Below are 12,629 nucleotides of genomic sequence, written 5' to 3'. Positions count from 1 at the left end.
AGCAGATGGGCGCTTCTCTCGTGTGCCCTGGCTCTACCACTGAGCCAACTGGCCAGGGCCTATTAATTTTCTTATAACAATTAAAATTTTCTGGTAAGTTACTTATAATAATTTAAAATTATTTTAAAGACTTGAGGGTGATATGGTAGTTTGTAAAAAATATTAATTTAGAAACCCTAACAGGGTTGACCTCTGGGGGCTCAGTGGATAAAGCGTCGACTTGGAAATGCTGAGGTCACCAGTTCAAAACCCTGGGCTTGCCTGGTCAAGGCACATATGGGAGTTGATGCTTCCAGCTCCTCCCCCCTTCTTTCTCTCTGTCTCTCTCTCCTCTATCTCTTTCTCTCTCTCTGTCCCTCTCTCTCCTCTCTAAAAATGAATTTTAAAAAATTTAAAAAAAAAAGACTTCATAGAAACCCTAACAGGGTTTACTTTTACCTCTATTTAAAGAGAAAGGACAGGCCTCACCTGTGGTGGCGCAGTGGATAAAGCGTCAACTTGGAAATGCTGAGGTTGCTGGTTCAAAACCCTGGGCTTGCCCGGTCAAGGCACATATGGGAGTTCATGCTTCCTGCTCCTCCCCCCTTCTCTCTCTCTCTCTCTCTCTTTCTCTCTTCTCTAAAATGAATAAATAAAAATAATTTTTTTAAAAAGATTTTTTTAAAAAAATAAATAAATAAAGAGAAGGAATAAAAGGCATATATATAATTTTGTAACACAATCTCTTTTTTTTCCTTTTTTTTTTAACAGAGACAGAGAGAGAGTCAGAGAGAGGGATAGACAGACAGGAACGAAGAGAGATTAGAAGCATCAATCATCAGTTTTTCGTTGCAACACCTTAGTTGTTCATTGATTGCTCTCTCATATATGCCTTGACCGCGGGCCTTCAGCAGACCGAGTAACCCCTTGCTCAAGCCAGCGACCTTGGGTCCAAGCTGGTGAGCTTTTGCTCAAATGAGCTGAGCCCGCGCTCAAGCTGGCGACCTCAGGTTCTTGAACCTGGGTCCTTCCGCATCCCAGTCCAATGCTCTATCTACTGCGTCACTGCCTGGTCAGGCCACAATCTCTTATATGAGCACTTTAGAAGTTTTATGATAAGGTTTATTTTATTTATTTATTTACTTATTTTTTATTCACTTTAGAGAAAAAGTGAAAGGGTTGGAGGAGGATTAGAATGCTTCAACTCCTATATGTGCCTTGACCGGGCAAGCCCAGGGTTTTGATCCCGCGACCTCAGAGTTCAAGATCAATGCTTTATCCACTGTGCCATCACTGGTCAGGCACAATTGTTTTATATTTATCAAAAATTAAAATTAGATTGAAATCCAGGATTCTCTAAACTTTTTTTTTTTTTATTTTTTTCATTTTTTCTGAAGCTGGAAACGGAGAGACAGTCAGACAGACTCCCGCATGCGCCCGACCGGGATCCACCCGGCACGCCCACCAGGGGCGACGCTCTGCCCACCAGGGGGCGATGCTCTGCCCATCCTGGGCGTCGCCATGTTGCGACCAGAGCCACTCTAGCGCCTGGGGCAGAGGCCACAGAGCCATCCCCAGCGCCCGGGCCATCTTTGCTCCAATGGAGCCTTGGCTGCGGGAGGGGAAGAGAGAGACAGAGAGGAAAGCGCGGCGGAGGGGTGGAGAAGCAAATGGGCGCTTCTCCTGTGTGCCCTGGCCGGGAATCGAACCCGGGTCTCTAAACTTTTTTTTTATATGGAATAAAAGAAGAGTTTATTGCACCACCACCGCCAAGTCTTAATATGTATATAAATTAATTTGTTGATGATTGGGTTCAGTGGAACAAACAAGGACTTTGAGGATCCCAACCCTGCGCTAAAAACTGCTCTTTCATTTATGGCTAGTATGTCCTTGGCATGCCTCTTCATCTCTTTCAGCTTTAGAGTCCTCTTCTATCAAAGAAGGGTGATTATACCTACAAAGGATATTGTCCGTAAAACACAGTGCTTAGAGTACAGTATTATTATTAAGAGTTGAAAGAAGCTTCAGGTCACTTAGGACACTAAGGCTAGAAGGACAGTCCCAGATCTTGAAGTTTGGGAGACTTACTGAAAGCCTTAGAGCTGATTACTGCCAAATCTAGAACCATCCTGTTCTCCTCACTGGGCTATTAGTAGCCTCCAAAAGTACACTGTCAGACAAGGTTTCCTTGGGACTGAGAATTTAAATTCTGCCATAAGATTTCCCATAAATTTTACTCCAAATAGGATCTACATTGCGATACTATTAAAAGGTACCCATATAGTGTTGTCATTATTATATATGGCTAAAAAAGAAATCCCACAAGTTACAAAAGAGAAATGTCTTAGCACCAGCACTAAAAATCCCTTCAATATATTTAACTTTTAAATCTATTACAATGGGAAAAGTTCTAGTCTAGAAGAAATGCTACCTGGATTCTAGCCCCAACTGTGATATGGAAAAAGTCTCTTGGTCACTCTGTACCTTATTTTGCCTTGTGTTAAGAGAAAATTATAAGATTCACACTTGTCACAAGGATAGTATACAATAATATAGGTTAGTAAAAGGATTCTGCAAATACCACCCATCATTGCTAATGTCTTCCCCTCCCACAACAGTAAAATTACAACACACACACACACACACACACTCTCTTAACTTGAGAATTTAGTATTGTACCAGTCCAAAAGATCTTGTGTCTTTAGAAAAAAAAAAAAAAAAACAAAGACCACTCTGCTAGTCCACAGGTAAGTTTTACCAACAAAAAGCACTGATATTCTCTGCCTTTCCTGGTTGCATTTTTTGCCCTCTGATCCCTACAGGGGCTGGCTTCAGTCTTAGGCTCACTCCAAGCCATTCCCCAGCAGCAGCCCCGGGGCCTTCAGACTGTACACAAGCTGTACTGCTTGCTCAGGATGAGTCATATAGCCAGGTCATAGCCTTCCCTACCTGACCTCTCCCTGATCAAGGACTCTGAGTCTTTAAGACTGAACATCAAAAAAGAAAAGAAAGAAAAAATAAAAATATGGAGCATCGCCCTTGGCTCACCTGTTTGGAGCACTAATCCTCTACTAGAACTGATGTCTTAACCAGTTGAAGAACAAATGCCAGAGTATGGGCCTGCTACTGTGTTGGGTATTTTACATATAGCATTTCCAATCCTTACAACAACCTATATAGCAATTATTATTCCATTTTATTGTTATGAAAATTGAGGCTCTTCTGACCAGGTGGTGGTGCAGTGGATAGAGCGTCGGACTGGGATTCAGAGGACCCAGGTTTGAGACCCCGAGGTCGCCAGCTTGAGCACAGGCTCATCTGGTTTGAGCAAAAGCTCGCCAACTTGGACCCAAGGTCGCTGGCTCGAGCAAGGGGTAACTCAGTCTACTGAAGGCCCACAGTCAAGGCACATATGAGAAAGCAATCAATGAACAACTAAAGTGTCGCAACAAAAAACTGATTATTGATGCTTCTCATCTCTCTCCATTCCTGTCTGTCTGTCCCTACCTATCCCTCTCTGACTCTCTCTCTGTCCCTGTAAAAAAAATAAAATAAAATAAAAAAAGAAGCCAAAGCACAGAATTTGATCCCAGTCAGGGCACATACAGGAACAGATTGATGTTCTTATCTCCCTCTCTTTCTTTCTCTCTCTCTCCCAACCCCACTTCTTGCCTTTCAGTTCCCCTAAAATGAATAAAATAAACATTAAAAAATAAAAATAATGATCGCCTGACCTGTGGTGGCGCAGTGGATCAAGCGTCGACCTGGAACGCTGAGGTCGCCAGTTCGAAACACTGGTCAAGGCACATATGGGAGTTGATGCTTCCTGCTCCTCCCCCTTTCTCTCTCTCTGTCTCTTCTCTAAAATAAATATACAAATAAAAATTTTTTTAAAATGTTTAAAAGAATTTGTCTAAAAAAAATAAAAAAATAATGATAATAATAAAGAAAAAAAACAGACATTTAGGCTTGTCTTTTTTTTTTTCTTGTGAGAGAGACAGAGAGAGTCAGAGAGAGGGAAAGATAAGGACAGACAGACCAGAAGGGAGAGATGAGAAACATCAATTCTTCATTGCAGTTCCTTAGTTGTTAATTGATTGCTTTCTCATATGTGCCTTGACCAGGGACTACAGCAGACCGAGTGACCCCTTGCTCACGCCAGTGACCTTGGGTTCAATCTGGTGAGCTTTGCTCAAACCAGATAAGCCCATGCTCAAGCTGGTGACCTCGGGGTCTTGAACCTGGGTCCTCCACATCCCAGTCCGATGCTCTATCCACTGCATCACCACCTGGTCAGGCTAGGCTTGTCTTTTAAATACAAAATAGTCATGTGAGTTGAAAACACCTGTGAGTATAAAAAAAGCAAAAATCATTTTAATTTCTATAGCTATACAGGGATCAGAATGGGATGGGTTCTCCCACCATCACCACCCTTTTTATTTTTTTATTTTATTTTATTTTTTGTATTTTTCTGAAGTTGGAAACGGGGAGGCAGTCAGACAGACTCCCGCATGTGCCCGACTGGGATCCACCCAGCATGCCCACCAGGGGACGATGCTCTGCCCATCTGGGGTGTTGCTCTGTTACAACCAGAGCCATTCTAGCGCCTGAGGCAGAGGCCACAAAGCTATCCTCAGTGCCAGGGCCAACTTTGCTTCAATGGAGCCTTGGCTGCGATATCAAGCATCAGAAAGGCCAATAATTCACATGAAATTTTAATGAGTTCACTCTAGTTATTCAAGTTCACAGAAATGGAAAACAACCCATAATCATGTTGTTATAGGCATTTGGAAAAAATCTTTAGAAAGCATAAATTAACTATGATTTCCTGAAAATAAGCCTTGTAGATCTTGTACAAAGGGAATGATGCCATATGTTTTCTATAGGTGTAGATTTAAAGTCCTGATTGAAAACAAACTCCTGCAGGTCTCATGTTCTATTGAATAAAGCTATCTTCAAAATTGGAGCTTTAGCTATGATCCCAATTATGCAAATTTATAAATCAATTTGTCAAAATTCAGACCAATAGTAGAAGGAAGGTACAGGGCTCTTGCAAAGAGCCTTCAACTCCTAGATTAAAAAATAAAATGTGCCCACCCTGGCTGGGTAGCTCAGTTGGTCAGAGTGTCATCTTGATATGCCAAGGTCGTGGATCCAATCCCTAGTCAGAGCACATACAAGAATTAACCAATGAATGCACAACAAAGTGGAACAACAAATCAATGTTTCTCCCTCTCTCTCCCCTTCCTTTCTCTAAATAAATAAATAAATATTAATTAAATGTGCCCTTAGCCAGGTAGCTCAATTGGTCAGAGTGTCATCCTGATTCACCAAGATTGTGGGCTTGATCCCTGGACAAGAAACATACAAGAAGCAGCCAATGGAAAAAAAAATTTTTAATAAATGTGAATACGTCTCATATGAGACAATGGTGCAATAATTAGTTAACTATTATCAAAGTTAGATGGGGGTAACTCTGTTCCAATCCTTAAGAAAATGTCAAGAGAAATGTGCCAAGGCCATTTGATATCTTTGCTCTAGTTAGCCTTCAGGGTCATTCACAACACTTTCTCCCTTCCTGTCTGGGGACTGACCAAGTCTCAAAGTGGAGTTTGTCTGACGCAGAATGATTCAGTGAGATCAGGTAGATGGGAAGAACATATTCCGTTAAAGTACATTTGTACTGCAATAAGTAACTGTATTTCTCTTTAGTTGACATTGTTTTCTTCTGTATCAGAAACTGGAAAGGTACTCTACTATACTGTGTTTGTGAGAAATGGTAGTACATGCTCCTGGCAGCACTTGTACGACAGCCAAATTGCTAAGAGAATCTTACAGGGTAGAGATCAGAACTAATCAGTGTCAGGGCCCTAGAGAACAGCTAGAGTCTACTCAAAACTTCAGACTTCAAAAGAGGACTAAAGTTGGTTTCCACACAAGTTCCCATCAATGTTGACAAGGTCATGGATGTCATCCTGTATTAGGTCTTTTCATGACTTGCTGCTACAATAATATTGTGTCATTAGAGAAGATTTTTATGCTATGGAAACACTCTTGATTCTTTTCTTCTTTTTAGGTTTAAATGCATTTTGTTTTTAGACAACCTATATGACATGTTTTTCTTGGAAAACAATGCCTCGCTCCAAATAAATCAAAGTCAAAATAAGATGAAGAGCTCAAGATAACATCAGTCACATTGTCCTGGTGTGCGGATGAGAAGCAGCAGCCAATTATTATGACAGGTGATAGAGCCAAATTGCCAAATTTATTAACATTTTCCTGTTTCTATACCATCCTTAAAGAAAATCATTCATGAGGTCACACTATCCTCACAGTAGTCCAGCAGAGCAACCATTCCATCTGAATTCATGTTTTCACCAATAAAAAACTGGTAGTTTTCAAACTTAGCAGGTATGTGCTTAATCTGCAGCCCCTGTCATAAAAGGTTATAATCTTTCTGATCTCTGTTCTTTAATTTTCCCTTTGATTGATTTCATGTAATCTTTGATGTCCTTTCTATAGGCTTCTTTTGTGAAAATGATGGTTCATGACAATATCAATGCCAGTGACTTTTGTGCTCTTGATACCTTTGCCCTCGTAGCCATCAACAAAGGCATTTCTACCAACGAGAGAGTCATCAATGTTACCCTCTGCCTTACTGATCATCTTCCCCTCCACCTCCAGGCACAGCCTGTAAGCTATCTTCCAGATCTCATAGATGTCAAAAAATGTCATCCTGGTTGACGAGGTCCCAGTAGATGATCACGAGGGTGGCTAGAGACAACAGCAGCACTGGCTTAGCAGGAGTCGGGAGCTCACAGCCCAAACAAGCAGGTGGAAAAAGCCACTCTGATTCTTTTCAATTCGCCATCAAAAAACATCAGAAGTCTTCTACATTAAGTCCCTGAGTTACAAACATCTTACTTACATACAACTTGTACTTACAAATAGAGTGTCATAAGGGCTATAGGTGATCAACTGCAGTTGGACATCAGTGAAAATGATTTCATAGTTACTCGTCTCCCATGGCAAACAACTAACCAATGAAGACCTTATGGGATCAGAGCAGCAAATGAAAACCTTTAAGGGAGAAAACATGGAACTAGAAACTCCAGAACCAAAAAAGTTTTCTACAGCCTGACCAGGAGGTGGCACAAAGGATAGAGCTTCGACCTGGGATGTTGAGGACTCACATTTGAAACCCCGAAGTCACTGACTTGAGTGTAGGCTCATCCAGCTTGAGTGTGGGCTCACCAGCTTGAGCACAAGGTCATTGGCTTGAGCATGGGATCGTAGATATGACCCACTACCTTCAAGTATGGTCATTGGCTTGAAGCCCAAGGTCATTCTCTTGAGCAAGGGGTCACTGTCTCAACTGGAGCTCCCCGGTCAAGGTATGTATGAGAAAGCAATCAATGAACAACTAAAGTACTGCACTACAAGTTGATTCTTCTTATCTCTCTTTCTGTCTGTCTGTCTGTCTCTCTTTCTCTTACTCTTTCTCACTCTCTCACTCTCTCTCACCAAAAATAAATGAAAAGTTTTCTAGAAAAAAGTTAGCTCAAACTTTTCATCTCACATAAGCAAAAATGGCAAAGTTAGAGAAGCAAGATTCTAATACAGAGAGGCTCACTGAAGTTTACCGTATACAGTTACCAAAGGCCTGAGATCCTACAAGGCCATCTATGATAAGAAAAAGTAAAGCTCTGTACAAACCCCCCTGATGCCTACTTCAAGAATCTAACTCCAGCCTGACCAGGCGGTGGTGCAGTGGATAGAGCGTCGGACTGGGATGTGGAAGGACCCAGGTTCGAGACCCCGGGTTTGCCAGCTTGAGCGCAGGCTCATCTGGCTTGAGCAAAAAACTCACTAGCATGGACCCAAGGTCACTGGCTTGAGTGGAGGGTTACTCAGTCTGCTGAAGGCCCGCGGTCATGGCACATATGAGAAAGCAATCAATGAACAACTACAGTGTCTCAATGAAAAACTGATGATTGATGCTTCCTGTCTGTCATCTCTCTCCGTTCCTGTCTGTTTGTCCCTATCTATCCCTCTATCTGACTCTCTCTCTGTCCCTGTAAAAAAATAAAAATTTTTTTAAAAAATTTTTTAATTAAAAAAAAAAGGATCTGACTCCAGCAGCAGAATCAAACCCTAACTCTCAACACCAGTTCCATCCTCTCCAACAAGTCCATCATCTTCTGTATCATCCAAGATTGTTTAAGGTTGTATTTTAAAATGTTTAAGTATTTATATGCACAAAAAGGCAAAAATAAATACTATTTAAGACAAACATATGTCTAAGTTGCATTTAATAGGCAAATGTACCTGTTCCAACTTACATACAAATTTAACTTAAGAACAAACCTACAGAACCTGCCTGTAGTTAAATACAGAAATTGGTTTTCCCATCTTTCTAAGTCTCTAACAGGGATAATCCCTGCTGCTGTCATCTGAAAGGAGCGCATTCCGGACGCCCTGGCACAGGGAAGTACTGGTGGCCTGGCCTGTTATAGTTTGAGGTCAGTGTCTTGGTTCTCTGGTGTTCCTACACTCAGTAATGGAAGGATGAGCAGAGGGGTTGCTGAGGGATCTCGCAGTGCTTTTGTAGTCATGGGAATTCTCTTGCCTTACATCTGCACTTCCCTTGCCTTTTTTTTTTTTTTTTTTTTTTTTTACAGAGACAGAGAGAGAGTCAGAGAGAGGGATAAACAGGGACAGACAGACAGGAACAGAGAGATGAGAAGCATCAATCATTAGTTTTTCGTTGCGCGTTGCGACTTCTTAGTTGTTCATTGATTGCTTTCTCATATGTGCCTTGACCGCGGGCCTTCAGCAGACTGAGTAACCCCTTGCTGGAGCCAGCGACCCTGGGTCCAAGCTGGTGAGCTTTTGCTCAAACCAGATGAGCCTGCGCTCAAGCTGGCAACCTCAGGGTCTCGAACCTGGGTCCTTCCACATCCCAGTCCAACGCTCTATCCACTGCGCCACCGCCTGGTCAGGCTTTCCTTGCATTTTTCTTGCATCTGTTGCCCATAAATAACAGGCTGCACAGCTTAATCACCAAATCCACTGATTTTCCAAGAAAAATGACTGAGAAACTTTTACTAACAACTCGTAGCTTCATATAAAACTTCTGCTAAAATAATCACAGTTAAATAATCAAGTCATTTTTTTAGCAACACATGGATTGCTAGACACTAGTATTTTGACAATATATGGTTAAAAGATAATTTTCCAAAAAAAGGTAAGATCATGACTCTCATACAGATATAAAAATGAACACGTTAAATATATTATTTAATTCAGTGAGAAAACTGACGGGTTGTTACCAAGTCAAAGGAGAAATAAAAAAACACAAATTTACATGGTATTAAGAAATGTTGAGCCTGACCAGGCAGTGGCACAGTGGATAGAGCATCAGACTGAAATGCCGAGGACCCAGGTTCGAGACCCCGCGCCAGCTTGAGCGCAGGTTCATCTGGTTTGAGCAAAAGCTCACCAGCTTGGATCCAGGGTCGCTGGCTCGAGCAAGGGGTTACTCAGTCTGCTGAAGACTCACAGTCAAGGCACATATGATAAAGCAATAAATGAACAACTAAGGTGTCGCAATGCGCAACGAAAAACTGATTGATACTTCTCATCTCTTCGCTCCTGTCTGTCTGTCCCTGTTTATCCCTCTCTCTGACTCTCTCTCTGTCTCTGTAAAAAATAAAATAAAAAATGTTGAAAAAAGTGTTGAATGCACAAATGGAGGGTAACTAGTTTCTCCACACTGGGGGAGGGTAGTCAATTAAGAATTTACATGTCTATAGATAAGAATTTTTTTACATTTTCATCAGTTATATCTACAATTAACAGAATTATATAATAGCTCCCATAGAATCAGAATAAGATACCATGGAAGGTGTCCCCTAGATACTGTATAGTATTTTGTTTTATTTTGTTTTTTTTTTATTATTTTTATTTTTCTTAAATGAGAAGTGGGGAGGCAGAGAAACACACTTCCACATGAGCCCTAACAGGGATCCACTCAGCAACCCCCATCTAGGGCCAATGCTTGAATCAACCAAACTATCTTCAGTGCCTGAGGTTGAAGCTCCGACCAACTGAGCCATCCTTAGCACCCAGGGCTGATGCTTGAACCAGTGGAGCCACTGGCTGTGAGAGGGAAAGAGAGAGAGAAGGGGGAATCGAAGGGGAAGAGAAGCAGATGGTCGCTTCTCTTGTGTGCCCTGACCCAGGACGTCCAAACACCGAGCAGACGCTTTATTCATTGAGCCAACTGGTCAAGGCCTGTATAGTTTTTCACTGAAACACAAAATGTTCTATATTTACACCAAGCTGAGATTAAGGAATTAGTAGATATTTAACTATTGCCAAAGTAAATAGTCTGAAAGAATGATACAAATTATCAAAGACCTTTCAAGGAGCGTGGCCAGTAAGACTTTCCCGGTTTCATACCATTAAAATGCTACTACATGTTCAACAATAGCAGTAAATACTATTATGTGTCTAACGGCACACATAGCTAGTTTCAGAATTCTGAGTGAACCATTTTATTCCATGTTACTTGAACTACAACCCAAAACAGTATATTTAGGACATTGCTCTTCTGCACCTAACATTTACTCATTTTTTTTCACCACAAGAGTAGGATCTGTGGACCTGAATAATAAAGGAGCTCCTGACAACATAATTGAGATAATTATGATCATTACATACAATGTTCTCCCCTCTTTCAACTAGGGTCTTTGTAAGTAGGTCAACCACCCTAGGCCTCTACCCCTACCTTGCTATCTTGCTAGCTTCGTTTTCTGACTGCTCAAGAGTCAAAGCAAGAAGAAAGAAGAAGGGAAAGGAAGCAGAGAGAAAAGAAAAGTTATTAATCATAATGTCATAAAATGGTCCTTAACCTCTGATCTTGATGGGGGAACTCAAGAGTTAAAATTTTAGTTTGAGTAATGGTGCTTTGGTTACGATTAGTGGGCATAATGGTTAGTGTAAGTAAAAGCTTCATTCCAGGAAGTGGGACATTTGAACAGGCCTACATCACTTAATGAGATCTTCCAGTGATCCACCTTTTGCCCTAGGGGACTACAAGCAAAGCCTTTGCACTCCAAAAACAAAATGCCCACTGACTATGGTCCAATTAACTTCGACTATGATCTGATTACCTCTCTGTTGAAATCCAAAAATCTTTACCCACTTTTTTCTTCCCCTTATAAAAAGTTTGGCTGGGGATGGAGGGTTGAGATGATTTGAGAATATGGCCCATCTCCCCAGATTGCCAGCCATCTGAATAAAGCACAGCACCCATGAGGATCCAGTCTCTGTCTCTATTTATTTGGTTGAATTGGTGACAGGCAGCATGAACTCCGATATTTCTGGTTTTAGTCTGACAGATGTTTAAAGCTGGTTCTGTAACATGATCTCTCTTGTGATCCCTTCGGAAATCCTCATTATGAACATTCAATTTAGTTTCTAGTCCTGCATACATTTTCCTGCTAGCTGTTCCAGCTCAGCATTCTATAGTCATTGTCTTTCTTGGGTTCCCATCACTCAGTCCAGGCTTGGACAAGATGAAAAAGAGCCCCAGGCTTGTTCTTTCTCCCAGTGATCACATCTGTTCTAGGAGCATCCTTTGCTCCCACCTTGAGTCAACTGGATAATCCGCATTCCTGCCTTTTATATTTTTCAGTCCAAAGTCAGATATTAGTCCACACCACCACCCTCTGGCTTCCAGCCTTTCTCACTAGGCTTAAGATGAGAGAAAAAGAAACAGGGAGAGGTCACAACAGAACTCTCTTCAAAGCCGTCCTCTATGTAATTCTTCCTATTTCCAACCCTACCCTTTAGAACTTTGATAGGAAAAAGGTTTAGAAATTTCCCTCAGAAGTTTACAGATCCTACTGAGTGATCTCAGAATCCAGTCTGCCACCTGACATTTGTCATCTTAGGATCTCAATTTAAACTTCCATTATAGATCCTTTTCTACTATGAAAGGAAACAAGGACTCATGAAAAGTTAAGTTCAGTTATAAAGAAAAAAATATGAAGTTACATTTTAATTCACCTATGTTATTATTAAGGTGACCAATTCTCTTCCTTTAGGGGGGACAGTCCTTTTGTAAGTTCCATTCTCTCTCAAAAAGTGTCCTCTTACATGTCCTCCTTTTTGATATTGGAAGACTAATCTGTAAATGTCCGTATTTGATTGATGCAGAGTCGATCCATTGTGTGTGACGTGACATATTTGTATTTGACATGACGATTCATTCGTCAAGGATCAGCACAGTGCAGCAAGACGCGATTATGAGACACAAGCACTCGGCACAGGAGACCTTGAGAGAGCGCTCAATATACTGAGCACGCAAATGGCTTTGTGTACTTCTTACTGAAACACGACACAGCACATATAACATTGTAGACTCACGATTATTTCTTTCTCTGTGAATATTCAATCATAGACAGGTAAGCACAATTCACATTTTATTAATTCATTATCTATTTAATAATTTCCAAATACATATAATTTTATTTACAAGTATTTTCCCAAAATTTGAGTTTTAAAGTAGAAATCTAACCTCAAACCATACCTATTAATAACAAATTTTGATTAAATATTTGCATAAAATACATTTTTTATTA

General features: G+C 41.0%; 1 pseudogene; it reads right to left on the bottom strand.

Annotated features, from left to right (window-relative positions):
• Positions 1-6,247: 6,247 nt before the first annotated feature.
• LOC136338617 (translationally-controlled tumor protein-like) lies at positions 6,248-6,645 on the bottom strand (annotated as a pseudogene).
• Positions 6,646-12,629: the final 5,984 nt, after the last annotated feature.

This window comes from Saccopteryx bilineata, chromosome 5, assembly GCF_036850765.1.
Source record: "Saccopteryx bilineata isolate mSacBil1 chromosome 5, mSacBil1_pri_phased_curated, whole genome shotgun sequence".
In the NCBI taxonomy this organism is placed as follows: Eukaryota; Metazoa; Chordata; class Mammalia; order Chiroptera; family Emballonuridae; genus Saccopteryx; species Saccopteryx bilineata.
This window is presented reverse-complemented; position numbering and strand designations above follow the sequence as displayed.